This window comes from Spinacia oleracea, chromosome 4 (genome assembly GCF_020520425.1).
Source record: "Spinacia oleracea cultivar Varoflay chromosome 4, BTI_SOV_V1, whole genome shotgun sequence".
In the NCBI taxonomy this organism is placed as follows: domain Eukaryota; kingdom Viridiplantae; phylum Streptophyta; class Magnoliopsida; order Caryophyllales; family Amaranthaceae; genus Spinacia; species Spinacia oleracea.
Window position 1 is genome coordinate 89,610,629 of NC_079490.1, and position 16,933 is coordinate 89,627,561.

Consider the following 16,933-nt stretch of genomic DNA (forward strand, 5'->3'; position numbering starts at 1 on the left):
TTAGCATTGGGTGTCCAGAAAGTTCGAGTTTACAGGGATTCCTCCCTAATCATCAATCAAATTTCCGGCAAGTGGAAAGTAGGGAGCGAAAGCTTGACCCCATACCAGTCCTATCTTGAGAAGCTGTCTGAGCAAGTAGAAGAGCTTCCCTACACATACCTCCCAATAGAGGAGAGTCAATTCGCCGACGCACTGGAATCAATGATCAACATTCCAAATGGCAAGGCTGAAATGCCACTTACAATCACTACTACAAAATATGGTATTTCTAGAAGCCAACAGCTCGACGCTGCCAATGAACCGTTGGGGGAAATTTGGAATCCCGTGTTTTGTCGACGTCTTAACTCGTCCTTCTTATTTCTCGTCCGAATAACGCGTCGAAAGGTGTAGAAATTAGTCACCTGCCAGTCACGTGTTGCGTCATTAGCCAACAAGTTCAATGTTTTGGGAGAAAATAATACCCCACTCCTTCCGTAACAAACAATCCTAGCTACCCCATTCCCATTTTCTCTCACGTCTCTCCTATCTAGAAACTGAAAAAGATATTATCTTTCTCATCTAAAAGTGCCTCTACTTGTAATTCGTTAAAGCGAAATGCCACTGACTCAAATTGCAACATAGAATATTATGTGATTTAGAGAAAAGCCTTCAATGTAGATCTAAACGGTATTGTTATATCTTAAACACAAGGTAACAATCAATTCACATATCTATTAATTATGTTATTTCGTTCTATCACTTTTCGATTTCGGAATTTTGATGGATTTTTTGGATTAATATTGCTTATTGTGCTTTTTGGGTTGTATAGAATTGATTTGAGTGTTTATGAATAATTTTGAGGATTTGACAAAATTTCCCTTGGTTTAATTGATACTGGGATTAAATGAATGGATCTACTTTTTATAATAAGTATATTTGTTGGGTGAATTTGCTGGTATTGACTTTTCTACTAAGAATTTGCTTAGCTTGGATGCAGTTCATGACCTTAATTGTTTATATTTAATTTGCAATGAAGTTTCTTTAATTTTATATTTCAACTTTGAGCTTCAACTTTCTTGCATATAATCTGACTTTCGTCAAATTACACATCCCAAGTTCTTTTACAATTTCTTTTATCATCTGCAAATTTAATTAAAAAGTAGTTTATTTCCTTCTGCCGATCAGCTAAAAGGAAAATCAAAAGTGGAGTGTATTCAATTTAAAGAGAACTCCAAGCAATAAAATAAAATATGTTTACAGGGATTTTTTTTTTTTTTAATAAGACACCCATATTTATTACTTTTGTTTCTTTCCTTAAGCTTGTTAATTGTAGTGAGGTAGTTTTTAGGGATTTATGCAGCTAGCTTCTATTTTTCAGAGATTTATGCAGCTAGCTTCTATTTTTTTAGGGATTCATGCAGCTAGCTTCTATTCATAATGGACATTGATACATGCTTCGAATGGCTATGGAGTACGGACGGAGGTAGAATATCGAGTTCTGTTCTGTTCTAGATTTATGGCAATTCAACTCTGATCTATGGCTTGAGGAAATTCAAGGTTGTATGTGCTCATTCATGAATCTTTTGTTAATTTTTTTTTCTTTGTTTTTTGGTATATAATAGTAACTCAGGAGCTGGTGTTATAGACCTTCCTCCTGGTGGACCCTCAATATAGATTTACTCCTCCCTTAATCAGTCTAGATCGATCAGATAATTAGGTTTGATTAAGTGTTTTTTTTTTTTTTTTTACATTTTCACAATCCTTCTTAGAATTTATCTCTTTCTAGTGTTATTCGCTCTCGTATTTTGTTTTACTTTTCTCTTGAAATAAAATTCTGACAGCTAGTGTATCAAGACCTAACACTAAGGGTCTTACCACTCGTACCATCAGGATAGCAAATTCTGCTCCAATGATAACCCTCACGATTCTTATCAATATTTTTGTTCAACTTGTAGGCCAAGTTCGTACAGGAAGTGCTTCAAAAGAAGCTCTAGATTGTGCACAACAAGTCTTGGGAATGGCACACAAAAGGGTAATCATTCTAATATCTTCTCATTTAACTGTTTTTGCATTTGATCGCTTCTCTAAATCTTCCTAAAGTGCCTTAAATACAATATTTTTCCTTATAAACTGATCGGAAGTTCCTTAGATGAAGCTTCTGTAATCTATTCGTCTGTCTTTTCTAGTTGTTCATACCTATTTATTTGTTTTTCCTGGTCAGTTTTGTTGGGTCCTATTACTGATTATACTTGATTAACCTCTGAAAACAAAGCAATCTAATATTTTGAGACCATTTCCAAACCCATTCTATGCTGGTTTATTTCAGTTGTTTGGTTTCAGTATTGGCTTCTTGTTGTATACAGTAGGTGATTCTGAAACAAGGCATTTCTCTAAATTGTGTTGCTTTAGTCATTTTTGCAAACCGTTTTTCATAGCTTCAATATGATCTAAAGTGAATTCATGCTCACGATGCTCCAAAAGTTCCATGGACTCCTTATAACCTGTAGAACACAAACGCTATGGGCTTTCAGTGCCAGTGGTACTCACGATCATGAACGAATGATAGGAACTATCTAGAATTGGAGGCATAGCCCCTCACAGGACTACAGGAGTATAGGACAACAAGAACATATTAGCGACTGCCTCAGAATGTCATAGCTTTGTTATTTGTGTTAGAAGAATTACTGCTTAAGAAAGATAAACCCGTCAATGTTTTTTTTATTACAGTCAGGTCAAATCTGGAGCAACGGATGAGAACAAAGGATAGTTTCTGATGCCGAAGCAGTCGCTTTTAATAAACTTTCTTGTAGTGTCTCTTTTGGATGTTGTTACTTTCTAATCCTACATTTTCTAGACATCACAATTCAGAACCCCTTTTTATTAAACGCATGCACTCGTCTCATGACAAGACATTTGTCTTTTGTATTTAAAGCCTAAAAGAGTTTCCCTTAGGCAGCCAAGGTCAACTACTAACACATCTTGTTGCCTTAGGCAGCCAAGTTTTCCAAAGAAATAATGCATTTACACTTTCTTTGGAAGATATTAATTTCCGTAAGAACTACGTACAATAAATGGTTTCTGTTATGTTAGGTGGGTTGTGGAGGCAGCTTCAATGTGTAGAATTTTAGGATGTTGTTTGTTTAGAACTTTAGAAATTTGGGAGAAATCATATTGTTTTGGGGGCCTTGTTAATATGAGAGAATTTGATGCAGTTTGTGAGTTGGCATTTATCGTTTCATGGTCGTTTTGGTTGATTTCCTATGACTAATGATTTTGATTTCTGACTCATACTTATTTCATTTTGTTTTTTTCTTGAAGATCGTCCAACGTGATAAGGAGCAACACGAGAATGAAGGCCAGGACACTTGAGCTTATAAGCTACTACCACCACAAGATCCTAGTTTTTTCTAAGCTTTAGTTCTTCGATTTCGTAGATACAAGTTGTACTTTTGATTATGTTTTGGACTATTTAGTTAGTAACATTTTTGTACTGTGGAGTATGGTTAGTAACATAATCATGTACTATCGATATATTATGGTTAATTAGTACCATTACCGTGTACTATGGATATATTATGATTAATTATTACCATTACCATGTACTATAGGTTTTAATGTACTACATACTTCTAGATTTTTACAAGTTAATTTTAATGTTACGTTGATCGAAGAGCTATTATTCAAAATTCAGGTTTCATTTATCTTGTTGCTTTAATTTTAATATTATGATGAATAAAGTTAATTTATTTACTTAAATGTTAATTATATATATATATATATATATATATATATATATATATATATATATATAGGTAGAAAAAAAAGCTCAGATAATTAAATTTGGACGCTTTTTGATGTCGTGATATCGAGCTTATTTAAATTAAAAATGCATGTCAACAAAAGTTTTTGACGCCCTTAGGCATTAAGAGCATTAAATAGTAAATGTTGAATGCAGCGGGAAAACTGATATTATGGACGCCGTTTTCAATTTCGGGACGCTTGAAAGCGTCGAGATTCTCGACGCTAAACAAAAAATGGGGACAACAAAAAAAAGCATCCTTAATTTTGACGCCTAAAAGCGTCGACAATATTCTCGACTCTAATTTTCTCGGCGTATTTCAAAAGCGTCGAGGAGAAAATTCTCGACGCTTACCGGCGTCGTTAAATGGAAAAAAAGCATAGTTGAACCGCGGATTTTGTTGTAGTGAATTGAAACGCGTCAAGAAGCAGCATATGTCCATGCTATTGACGACGTCGAGCCTGACAGAGACGATCCTTGGTTTACATAAATTCAAAGGTATCTACAAAACTCTTAGTATCCCCCGCACTTTTCAAGCAAGAGTCAAAGGGATCTACGCCTACAATCAGCCAATTTCGTCATAGAAGGCGGCGTTCTATAAAAGAGGTCCCCTAGCGGCCCCAATCTCAGATGTGTTGACAAGCACGAAGCACAAAGAGTCATGGACACCGTGCATGCCGAAGTCTGTGGTACCGACATGAATGGGAATATGTTGGCCCTCAAAGTCATCAGGACTCGATATTACTGGACCACCCTCGAACGGGATTGTTACTTCTTTGTCAAGAAATGCCGTACCTGCCAAAAGTGTGCGAATCTGAAGCACATTCCCCCATCCTTGCTATATTCTCAGTCATCACCATGGCTATTCTCAGCTTGGGGTATCGACGTCATCGGGAAAATCACTCCAACAGGCACCGGGGGTCATGAATTCACTAAGTGGTCGCAATCGACTATTTCACTAAGTGGGTCGAAGCTAGGTCATTCAAAGTGTTGGGTTCCAAGCAAGTGGCCCACTTCATACAAGAAAACATCATATGTAGATACGGAGTTCCTCACAAGTTCATTAGTGACCAGGGAACCCATTTTCAAGGAGAGTGTGAAGATCTATTCCCCGAGTACAAAATTCAACATCACCGTTCTTTGCCTTATCGCCCTCAAACTAATGGGGTAGTCGAAGCAGCCAACAAGAATGTCAAAACCATCATCATGAAAATGACAACCAATTACAAAGACTGGCCCCAGAAGCAACACTTTGCACTATAGGGTTATCGAACTTCAATCCTTACCTCGATGGGCGCAACCCCATTTTCATTGGTCTATGGAATGGAAGCAGTACAACCTATTGAGCTAGAGATACCTTCTCTCAGGATAGTCCTCGAAAGAAAAATCCCAGAAGTTGCATGGGTACAAGCAAGGTATGACGAGCTAATCATTCTCGATGAGCGTCGGCTTCAAGCCGCTCACCATGTACAAGTCTATCAGCGCCGAGTGGCCAGAAATTTCAACAAGAGGGTCAGAACCCGAAACATCAAGGAAGGCGAGCTTGTCCTGAAAGCCCTTCGCAAAAGCGTCATGGACCCAAGGGGAAAATTCAAACCCAACTGGGCAGGACCATACATTGTCAAGAAAATCCTCTCCAGGGGAGCAGTCGAATTAACAGATGTCGATGGGACAGAATTTCGATCCTTGACAAACCTCGATCAGCTCAAGAAGTTCTATGTCTAAGTCCTAGATTCAAAATTCATAGTCAAGTTCAAAAAGTTATGTATATTAGAACTACGTTCGGCCTGATTCCTTAACGAGACACGTAGGCAACCTCATTCCGAGGCCCGGCCACTTTAATACAAAAAAAATCAAACTTTCCTCAATTAAGGGCATCCTAAAAATCAAATCAAAATTCAAAATTCAATTGTTGTTGTCTTTATTCCAAATGTGCAAATTAAAAGCAAAGCATGTTCAAGCGGAATTTAACTCAATAACCTTTTTATTTGGCTCTAAAGCCTCAATCAAAGCTAATTCAAATACAAGGTTGGTATCAAGTGAAGCAAAGTTCAAAGCCTTTTCACTTCCACTAAACACAATTCCTAAACACATCTTCTTGATCAACACACTCTTAAACACACTTCCTTCCAGTACAACTTCAAAAACATTGAGCCTACAAAGATCTGGAGACGGGCGACTATGCTCTTGAGTCTTAGCACCTTGAGTACTATCCCCTTGCTCTTCCCGCAATCATTCATCAATCTTCCCTTTGCCCAAGCGGCTGGAGAAGGAACTTGCTAGTCTTCCAAGGCGGGAGGATGACGAACCTCCTTTCGACTCAGAACGGTCAAGCACCGGACGGGCCACACTCCCGTCACCTTCCTCATAATCAGTTGATGTAGGGCGTCTAGCTCTAGAACATCGGACTCTCACCGGTCTAGAGAGAGAAATGTCCCTTTGGCCTAGGCCTTTCATCCATAAAATATACCCCGCCGACAGAGTAAAGGGCTCAGGTGGGTATTGAATATTCAAGAATGGTTTGGCAACCCAATACCGCCTCCAAACTTCAAGTCGATCAACATTCAGTGCAACAGGTTTCTAATGCTCCTCAGCACAATCCGGGATTTCCTATTACAAGCCGTATTGTCTCATCACTCGAGCAGGCGAGTAGAAGACTAACATCGTGAGGCTAGGCACCCTCAAAGCAGTAGAGCCAGGTGCGTGTCTCATAGCAGCAATTCCCCGCCAAGGAACTACCCACCTGATACAAGATTCAACCCCCGAGAGTGCGCAGCGCCACTCATCCAATGAAAGCCGGCCATACATCATGGGCAGCACAGTGAACCCTTCTCTATTATAGCTTTCCATGTTCTCCGGTGGTGCCACCGGCATGAGTCTCTCCATAAGCCAAACCTTGGAGATAATACAAGAAATGCGATTCAAAATTCAACATTTAAAATACAAGTATAATTTCAACATACAAGAAAGCTCCAGATCCTTACTTGGAGTAATACCGGACTTCCCGACGGCAAAGAAGAGGGGTCCGATTTCAGCATATCAAGGCCCATCAATGTCTCACCAATCACGAGCGGCATTGGGCCCCGGCTACTAGCAAATTGCTCCACAATCTCTATTAGGGAGGCATCGCCATTGCCAAACCCCTACTTCTAAAAGAGGAAGTGAGCAAAGATACAAAAACTCAAGGCCCTCAAGAGGAAAACCTTGGGGACGTCAAGCCCAGCAAAGTAAGTAACAAGGAGGGACAAATCCACCCCTCGGCCATATACAACAGCACTCAAGAGTGGGGGCTTCAAGCCCAAATACCTTTCAAAGCCCAAGAAAAATTGCTCGTTAACATTAGGCATGCATGGCTCCATCATAACGGGCCACCTCAATATAGAACTGAACTCCTTTGGAAGGGGACATACCTCATTATTTCCAAAGCGGAAAACATGGTGATTTGGACCCCAAGCCTCCAGAGCAGCAAGAATGAAGTGCACATCAAGTTTCACAAATCGGAGAGAGGCGAGCACCCCAAGATGTATGCCATCAAGCTCCATTTTCTCCAATTTGCCTAACGAACCGAGCCAAGAGTTCAAGGCGCGCGTTTTTAAAAGATATAGCCATTTTCTTTCTTTTCATGAAGAAATAGTATGCAAAGAAAAGCAGGGAAGGATTGGTGCAAAGTATGATCCAGAATGCTCCCTATTTATACCAAAACCGGCATTTATGGTAGTACGCCTTGAACTCTTGGCTCTGTTCGTTAGGCAAATTGGAGAAAAGGGCGTCAAAAATTTTAGTTGACATGCATTTTTAATTTAAATAAGCCCGATATCACGACATCAAAAAGGGCGCAGGGGCCTGCAACAAGGACGAGGCCACCGTCCCCTTTATGATTTTGAGTACTGACAGGCTAAAGTCGTATCACCTTATCGAAAATAAACCTAAGTCCACTAACAAAATAGTAAGGGAAGTAGGGATCGTATCCACAGGGAAACATGCGTTCTTTCTACTATTAATTAACTAATCTAGATTATTGGTAACAAAAGGTTTGGGTTGGTGTAGGGGTTTTTTTTTTCCCGTTTCCTACAAGGGGGGTTTGGCACGCGGCGGTTCATTTAGAGAACCGTTTTGAACTTTTGTTTTTGCACCTCGAAGGAGTCGCCACCAAACTTTATTTTAGGTCCCGTTTGGGAAGACCGCAAAATGACTCTATTTTTGGATAAGGCCTTGAATCCTTGAAACGGATGGGTGAGATCCGGGCTCGGGAACGAAAATGCTTATTCGGCGAGCTTTAGAAATATTCAAGTACGTTGGCACAACATTGTTTCGAAAATAAACCCTAAGATTAGACTATGTGGGTTTGAAATTTAGAGCAAAATAGAATTTCTAATTGTACGGTGGTCACTTTGCTTTAAAGATTGATTTAAGGAACCTAAGGCCGGTTTGTCCAAAAATATCTTCGTTAAGCGTGATGTAACCTTTGTATTTTGTTGTATTTAGCATGTTGGTGATGAAAGCGATAAAGCACATAAAGCAACATCACAATATTAAATAAAGTGCGAAATTAGTAAATACAAGACCCCCTAGAAAAGGACTAGGGAGTAGGTCCACATTGCCTAGAAATGGACTAGGCAAGTAAAGGTGCGGAATTGAAAGTGCGAAATTGAAATTGCGGTACTGAAATTGCGGTATTGAAATTGCGGTATTGAAAGTGCGATATTGAAAGTGCGATATTGAAAGGTGCGATATTGAAATTGCGATATTGAAAGGTGCATAATTGAAATTTGTACTTGGGCACATGAGATTCGAACGCCAAGCGGCTCCTTAAAAATAAGTGCGCCCGACACGAATTCAAAGCCAAAAATATCAACTTGGGAGAGGTTGCTCAACCCAAATGTCCTAGATTTTGCATATTGAACTTGAAATTGAAAGCTTGAATATTGAAAGGTTTGAACTTGAAAAGATTAAAATTTGAACTTGAAATGCTTGAAATTCGAAAACTTGAACTTGTATATTGAAAAAATGGAGTTTTGAATCTCAAAAGATTAAACCTTTAAATGCTAAAAGGTGTAATCTTTGATTACTCCATGTTTGAAGGTGATTCTAGTTCAAAGAGATGAATGCAAGCAACTTTGAACATCCTTGAATCTTGAAAGTTTGTATTTTGTATTTTGAAAAAGTTTGTATTTTTGAAAAAGTATGTATGATTGTTGCAAGTGGTGTTTTTTATGGCAAAAAACACCAACTTGCTAATCATTTGAAATCAAAATAGCATGATTAATTGAAATGGGATTCGGATTTACCTAGTTAGGCTTAGGCACGAGCTCCCAATTGCTTTTGAATTTTGGAAATTTGTATGTGTTTTTGAGGAGTTTTGAAGTTTGTATTATGTGGAGTAATGTCGAAATTACGACGTTGTATGTGTTGTGCTCCCCCTTTTTTCGATGGAAATGAGGGGTATTTATAGGAGGGGAATGGTTCAAAACGCCAGCACACGCCAGCGCCTGGCGCCAGGCCAGCGCTGCGCGCTGCTGAGGTGGCTTGAATGCCGCCAAAAAGGACGGAAAGATGCCGTCCTTGATTTGTCTTGTATGGGTGTACCTTCGTACGAATAGTACGATGTTTGGCGTGTAGTGTTTTCTTGGAGGTTAAGACTTGAATTTGCGTCTAAATACAAGCCTTTCTCGGGTTTTTGAATTCCGGTTTTACGGGACGGGGCCCGGCATGCTCGGTTTTGTGGGTCGGCGCCCGAATTTGACTTGCCTTATATGATTTTGAGTGGAAAAGGCCTAGTAAGACTAATGGGGTGGTCCACTAGTTGAGATTGAACTTGAATTTTGAAATTGGATTTTGGAAGTTGTATTTTGTACCGAGTTCCGGGAGGGGAACGGCCTCGGGGATTGGATTTTGGACTTTGGATTTTGGAGGTGTTCTTAGCAATTGGGATTTCCGCATGGAGTTACTTCAATAGCCTAACAAGGATAATGGTATCGTCATCATCCCAAAGGGGAGACACAAATTAGGTGTCTACAGAAGCCCCTACTTTGACTGAGCGTTCGGTTAGGAAAGCTCAAGTCAAAGTATTTCGAAAGGGACGGAGAATGGTCAAGATGTTCTGCAATCGAGACCACTCTTTTTACGCCGGTACCTGCATAAAACATGCGTTAGAAAAAGGATAGAGTCTACCTCGGTACGGTTGGTGATGACTCCGATTTGTACTTGTATTTTTCCGCCTTCAGTTCAGGACGGAGCTTGGCATCCAAAATTTGAATTTTTGAATCTTGAATTTTGAACTTTGACACCCGGAGTTAATCCGTTGGGATGTACTTTGCTGGGGATGAGAGCGTTTTACTGGCCCTTAACCTTTTTGAACTTCGACTGACTTTCCCAGAGCTTGGGTCCGTTGGGAGTTGGACGCCTGAGTCGTTGTATTTTTTGGACTTTGTATTCTTGAAATATTCATCTGTTTACACTTGGAGATACAGGTGTATATGATAGGTTATGATACATATGACAAAACATAAATCATGCGGAAAAACCATAAATCCAGGAAAGCATATTATTTACACATAATCATTTAGCATAGTTTAGATGCATACACTTTGTTGCGTGCCCTCCTTAGCTGCGCCCGAGCCGAACAAGAACAAGTCTTTAGGACTCCAAGTGTCGTCCCTCCGTAGATAGTCCACAGCACGTCCAGATCCGCCTTAAGCTTGACCAACTAGAATCGCCCTTAAGGTAGTATAGATTTCGGCTGATTAGGGGCAAGAGAGTGGCTGATTTTTCTTCAAAATCTTACCTTTAGAATACTTCAATTGTATCTATAAATTATGACCCTAGGCTCCTATTTATAGAGGTATGGAAAAGGAATCATAATCCTATTAGGATACTAATTAGTCTAATTAGAATCCTGCTAGGACTCTATTAAATAAACTTTATCTAATAGGTTTAGGATTTAATCTTTTATCGAATCCCGATAGCTTTAGGATTCGCACACGAGCATCGCACGAGCACCGTACACCCGCGCAGGCCTTGTGGCCCACGCTGAGCGCACATCGCCTCGGCCCATGCCCGCTGCCTGTGTCCGCGCGCGCGCCCAAGGCCTTGGCTGGGCCTGGCTTGCGCTGGGCCTGGTCGAGGCTTGGCGTGTGTTGGTGATGCGTGTGGCTTGCTGGGCGATGGCCTGGCTTCGTGCTGGGCCTTCGTCTAGCGAGCCTCGTCCGATGCTAATTCGTACGATACGCTTCCGATTAAATTCCCGATTCCGGAATTCATTTCCGATACGAACAATATTTAATATTTCCGATTCCGGAATTAATTTCCGTTTCGAACAAATATTTAATATTTCCGTTTCCGGAATTATTTTCCGATTCCGATAATATTTCAGATTCTAACAATATTTCCGTTTCCGGCAATATTTCCGATTCCGGCAATATTTCCATTTCCATTAATATTTTCCGATACGTACCATGTTTCCGTTTCCGGCAACATCTACGACTTGGATAATATTTATATTTCTGATACGATCCATATTTCCGTTTCCGGTAATATCATCGTTTCCGGAGTATTCATTTCTTGCTTGTGACGATCTCAGCTCCCACTGAAACCAAGATCCGTCGATTCCGAATATCCATAGATGGAGTATTTAATGCCATTAAATACTTGATCCGTTTACGTACTATTTGTGTGACCCTACGGGTTCAGTCAAGAGTAAGCTGTGGATTAATATCATTAATTCCACTTGAACTGAAGCGGCCTCTAGCTAGGCATTCAGCTCACTTGATCTCACTGAATTATTAACTTGTTAATTAACACTGAACCGCATTTATTAGACTTAATGTTATATGCATACTTGGACCAAGGGCATTATTTCCTTCAGTCTCCCACGCAAATTCTTGAGACCAAGTTTAAGAAAGGCGAGCCCGTAAGTCCACATGTTCTCAAAATGATTGGACTCATTGAGAATATGAGTCGGCTGGATCAGCAATTCTCTCAGGAAATGGCTGTAGACACCATCCTCCATTCTCTTCATAACGGGTATGATCACTTCAAACTGAACTACAGTATGAATAGTCTGGACAAAACGCTCACTGAGATTCACGGTATGCTGAAGACCGCTGAAAAGACGCTCAAAAGTGATAAGCAGGATGTGCTTATGGTGCGTGGGGGCAAGTTCAAGAAACCTGGAAAGAAGAGGAATGTTAAGAAAGGTGGCAACATGTTCTTCAACTCACTGATGATTGTGAAAGCATCTGAGTAGATGAACGTTTTCTGCAGATCTGCACTCATGGTGGCGAGCATTAGACATTTCACATCCTTGTTGGCATCAATCCAACGATTGAGGGCTGCCTGAGTGACCCCGTCGCCTGCGGCTTCGGGCATCGCCTCTTCTAGAACATACTCCTTTTCTTCCTGCATAAGAACTATTTGCAAGTTCCTTTGCCAGTCAAGGAAGTTTTTCCCACTCAACTTCTCCTTTTCGAGAATTGATCAAATGTTGAATGAATTGTTGTTTGCCATAATTAAAACTACAATTGAAAAGAATAAACAAATAAATAATCATTCACAGTTTCTCTTAATAAACTTAAATTCTAGCATACATGCATAATTCAATGTTCATTAAGCATTTTATTCAAATTATGTGTTCCGGCAGGTGTGAATAAAACGATTCCAAGATCCTAAAACCATTGAAGAATTAAGCACATTATGTATTTTGACTCAATTCTAAAACATTTTAGGTAAGCAAAAACCTTTTGCTAATAGTCTAGAAACTACTCTTGGTTGATAGGTACGTCTAAGAACTTATTAGGTAAACCTATCGATTTTGCCACGACATAAAAGGACTCCTTACTTATATCGTTGAGTTTCACCAAAACTAACATGTACTCACAATTATTTGTGTACCTTACCCCTTTAGTATCGACAAGTAACACCTCGCTATGGCGGAAAACTATTACTAAGATCGATGTAAAGGATATCCAAGTAAGTGTTATTTTGGCATGGCACCTTTTAACTCAATTTTTAAGTTTGGAACTTAAGGCTCTTACTATGTTGGTTAGATTTTAAGTGAACTAAAATCCTTAATCATTCAACATAATCAAGCCACAATCTCATGCATAATTAAGACATATTTAAAGCAATAAATAACTTAAAGCATGCATAAGATAAATGTGATCTAGTATGGCCCGACTTCATCTTGAAGCTTCAACTTCAAAGTCCGTCTTGAAAATTGAAACTTCGTCTTGAATTTCACCGTGGGAGGCGCCATTTTCTCCAAATAGGATAAGCTATAATTAAAACTAATTACAACTATTTGATGGTACGCAGACCATATTTGAATTGAAAAACAAATTTGGTACTTTAGACCAATTACATTCAAATTAATGGTACGCAGACCATATTTTCTATCCTATTTGGGCCATACTAGTCACTTCACAACCTCCAAAACAGTACATATACAATATATACCATTCATCCATTCATTATCATGAATGGCCCACATAATTGGTTAGTTAAAACACATTGTATGCATCATATAAACATTTGCAGCAATTAATCAAGGGCACCAATAATCTACCAATTATTCAGTCCTTATTAATTCTAATCAAGTTGTTTAGCCTTAAAGGATTTGTAGACCTAATCAAGAGTTTATGACTAAAATTGCTCCCACTTAAACCAATAAATTCATATGCTTTACTAATTTTAAACATAAAAATGTATTTCTAGTCTAACCGGAAACATACAAATTTAATTAAAATTTAAAGCTGATATAAATTTAAAATTGAATCCATTTATTTAATTTATTTTTCAGTCGAATTTTAAATTAATTCAAGGTTTTTAATTTTAGTAAAATAATTAAAATAAATAAAATTTATAATAATTATAATATTCAAAATTAATATCCAAGAAAACAATTTAAATTATTAATTTTAAAATTAATTAAAATTACATGAACTGAAAATCTCAAATTAAAATTTAAAACTCGACAATCGTAACATGACGAGCACTTGGGCTTGCGCCCAAGCCCCGTCGATTGCACGACCCATCGCTGGCCCATGGCACATCATCGCAGCAGCCACGCGCAAACGCAGCAAGCCAAGCCACGCTTGCGCGCAGCCTGCCTGCCCATAGCATCGCATCAGCTACGATGGTGCTCGCTCGCTCGCGCAAGCAAGCGCTCGAGGCCACGCGTGTTGGTGCGCGGAGCAGCGATCGCTGGGCGACCAGCTCTCGCCCTCGCGCGCATGCGCCTCTCCTCGTGCCATGCCATCGCTCATCACCCATTGCCCACATGCGCACAGCACTCGACACAAGGCAGGGCTGCTGCCTTGTGCTCGCGCGCCACTCGCCTTGCTCGCTGCATTCGTACCGCATGGGCGACGAGCTCCCTCGCTCGTCGTTGCATGCCCGCACTATACAACACCCCTTAAGGGTAACACGTAGCGTCCATTGCTTTGTGCGTGCAAGTTTTATGAGCGAATTGCATAAAAATTTAAAATTTTTAATTCAAAATTAATGACAAATTAATAAAACATATTAATTTCATAATTTTAGGGCGAAAAATCGAAAATTTATTAATCAATTAATTTCCGATTAACATGGATACAAATCTAGGTCATAAAAATTTAAAATTTAACACAAATTAACAATTTTTATGGTGGGTTTTAATCATAGGCATCTAATTAAATTATTAATTAATTATGAAAAACAAATCAATTCTAAATTATTCGAATTTCAACAAATTAATCATAATTACAAATTAGGTTGTATAATTAACAAGGCTAGGAATTCAAACTTGTTAAACATATACAGTAGGTCAATCAAAAATTCAAGATTTATCAACAAGAATCGCAAATATTTAATTTAACATCTTAAATTTACAAACTTTTGCGTTCGAAAAACTAAAACCTCCGAAAGTCATAGTTAGGCCGAAAAATAATCTTTTTGTCAAAATTTTAGAATGCCTTTTACATGCGAAATTGACACAAAAATCACTCGATTTGGATGAGTAACGAAGAAACTGCCGAAAAACTGCGTACATATAATTAAATAAACGCAATTTGCAATTAATTAACAATTACGAAAATTAATCACCCCTTTTAATTCCTTGCAAATTTGTAATATTTAACCATGTTTATGCAATTTAGATTATGAAAACAATAAGAGGCTCATGATACCACTGATAGGTTATGATACATATGACAAAACATAAATCATGCGGAAAAACCATAAATTAAAGCCAGGAAAGCATATTATTTACACATAATAATTTAGCATAGTTTAGATGCATACACTTTGTTACGTGCCCTCCCTAGCTGCGCCCGAACCAAACAAGAACAAGTCTTTAGGACTCCAAGTGTCGTCCCTCCGTAGATAGTCCACAACACGTCCGAATCCGCCTTAAGCTTGACCAACTAGAATCGCCCTTAAGGTAGTATAGATTTCGGCTGATTAGGGGCAAGAGAGTGGCTGATTTTTCTTCAAAATCTTACCTTTAGAATACTTCAATTGTATATATAAATTATTACCCTAGGCTCCTATTTATAGAGGTATGGAAAAGGAATCATAATCCTATTAGGATACTAATTAGTTTAATTAGAATCCTGCTAGGACTCTATTAAATAAGCTTTATCTAATAGGTTTAGGATTTAATCTTTTATCGAATCCCGATAGCTTTAGGATTCGCACACGAGCATCGCACGAGCACCGTACACCCGCACAGGCCTTGCGGCCCACGCTGAGCGCACAGCGCCTCGGCCCATGCCCGCTGCCTGTGTCCGCGCGCGCGCCCAAGGCCTTGGTTGGGCCGGGCTTGCGCTGGGCCTGGTCGAGGCTTGTCGTGTGTTGGTGATGCGTGTGGCTTGCTGGGCGATGGCCTGGCTTCGTGCTGGGCCTTCGTCTAGCGAGCCTCGTCCGATGCTAATTCGTACGATACGCTTCCGATTAAATTCCCGATTCCGGAATTCATTTCCGATACGAACAATATTTAATATTTCCGATTCCGGAATTAATTTCCGTTTCGAACTAATATTTAATATTTCCGTTTCCGGAATTATTTTCCGATTCCGATAATATTTCCGATTCTGACAATATTTCCTTTTCCGGCAATATTTGTGATTCCGGCAATATTTCCATTTCTATTAATATTTTCCGATACGTACCATGTTTCCGTTTCCGGCAAAATCTACGACTTGGATAATATTTATATTTCCGATACGATCCATATTTCCGTTTCCGGTAATATCATCGTTTCCGGAGTATTCATTTCTTGCTTGTGACGATCTCAGCTCCCACTGAAACCAAGATCCGTCGATTCCGAATATCCATAGATGGAATATTTAATGCCATTAAATACTTGATCCGTTTACGTACTATTTGTGTCACCCTACGGGTTCAGTCAAGAGTAAGCTTTGGATTAATATCATTAATTCTACTTGAACTGAAGCGGCCTCTAGCTAGGCATTCAGCTCACTTGATCTCACTGAATTATTAACTTGTTAATTTATACTGAACCGCATTTATTAGACTTAATATTATATGCATACTTGGACCAAGGGCATTATTTCCTTCAGTATACCCGTATTTTTGATGGATGGTTCGATGCGACGTTTGATGCTTTGTGCGGAAGACCGTAGCAGCAAAGGACGTGCAATCAGCACGGGAGACCGCGCGCGGCAGATTCTGCGCATGCAGCAGGCAGCGCCCAGCGCGGGCCTCGGCGTTTGGCGCGGGGTTGAGATATAAAAGCTCCCCTTGCCGTGCCATTTTGAGGCACATCTTTCTTGAATTCTTTGCTCTTTCTCTCTCAAAGGTCGATTAAGCTCTTCCCTTGGTCTTGTTCTTGCCTTGTCCATGTAAGTTTTTCATGTTTTTTGCTTATGAAATAACTCTAGGATTGCATGTAGTTTTGATTTTCTCGTACTTTGAAATGATGCTTGTATGCTTAAGCTTCTTGAATCTTGTAGAAAACTGTTTGATAGCCACTTGAACTTGAACTGTTGGAATTTGTACTTTTGAATTTTTGAACTTGTATCTGCTTCGGCATGAATAGCCTAGGCATTGATGTAGGACTTGAATACCTGCTTCGGCGTGAATAGCCTAGGCGTTGGTGTAGGAATTGCATACCTGCTTCGGCGTGGGTAGCCTAGGCGTTGGTGTAGAAATTTGGAT

The 16,933-nt window shown here is 39.4% G+C and overlaps 1 long non-coding RNA gene across 1 annotated transcript; it reads left to right on the plus strand.

Moving 5' to 3' along the window:
- The first annotated feature begins 451 nt into the window (after positions 1-451).
- On the plus strand, positions 452-3,581 carry LOC110801530 (uncharacterized). The gene is made up of 3 exons (XR_008918352.1): positions 452-690; positions 1,389-2,011; positions 3,298-3,581. It is a non-coding gene; the product is annotated as an uncharacterized lncRNA (long non-coding RNA).
- The last annotated feature ends 13,352 nt before the right edge of the window (positions 3,582-16,933 follow it).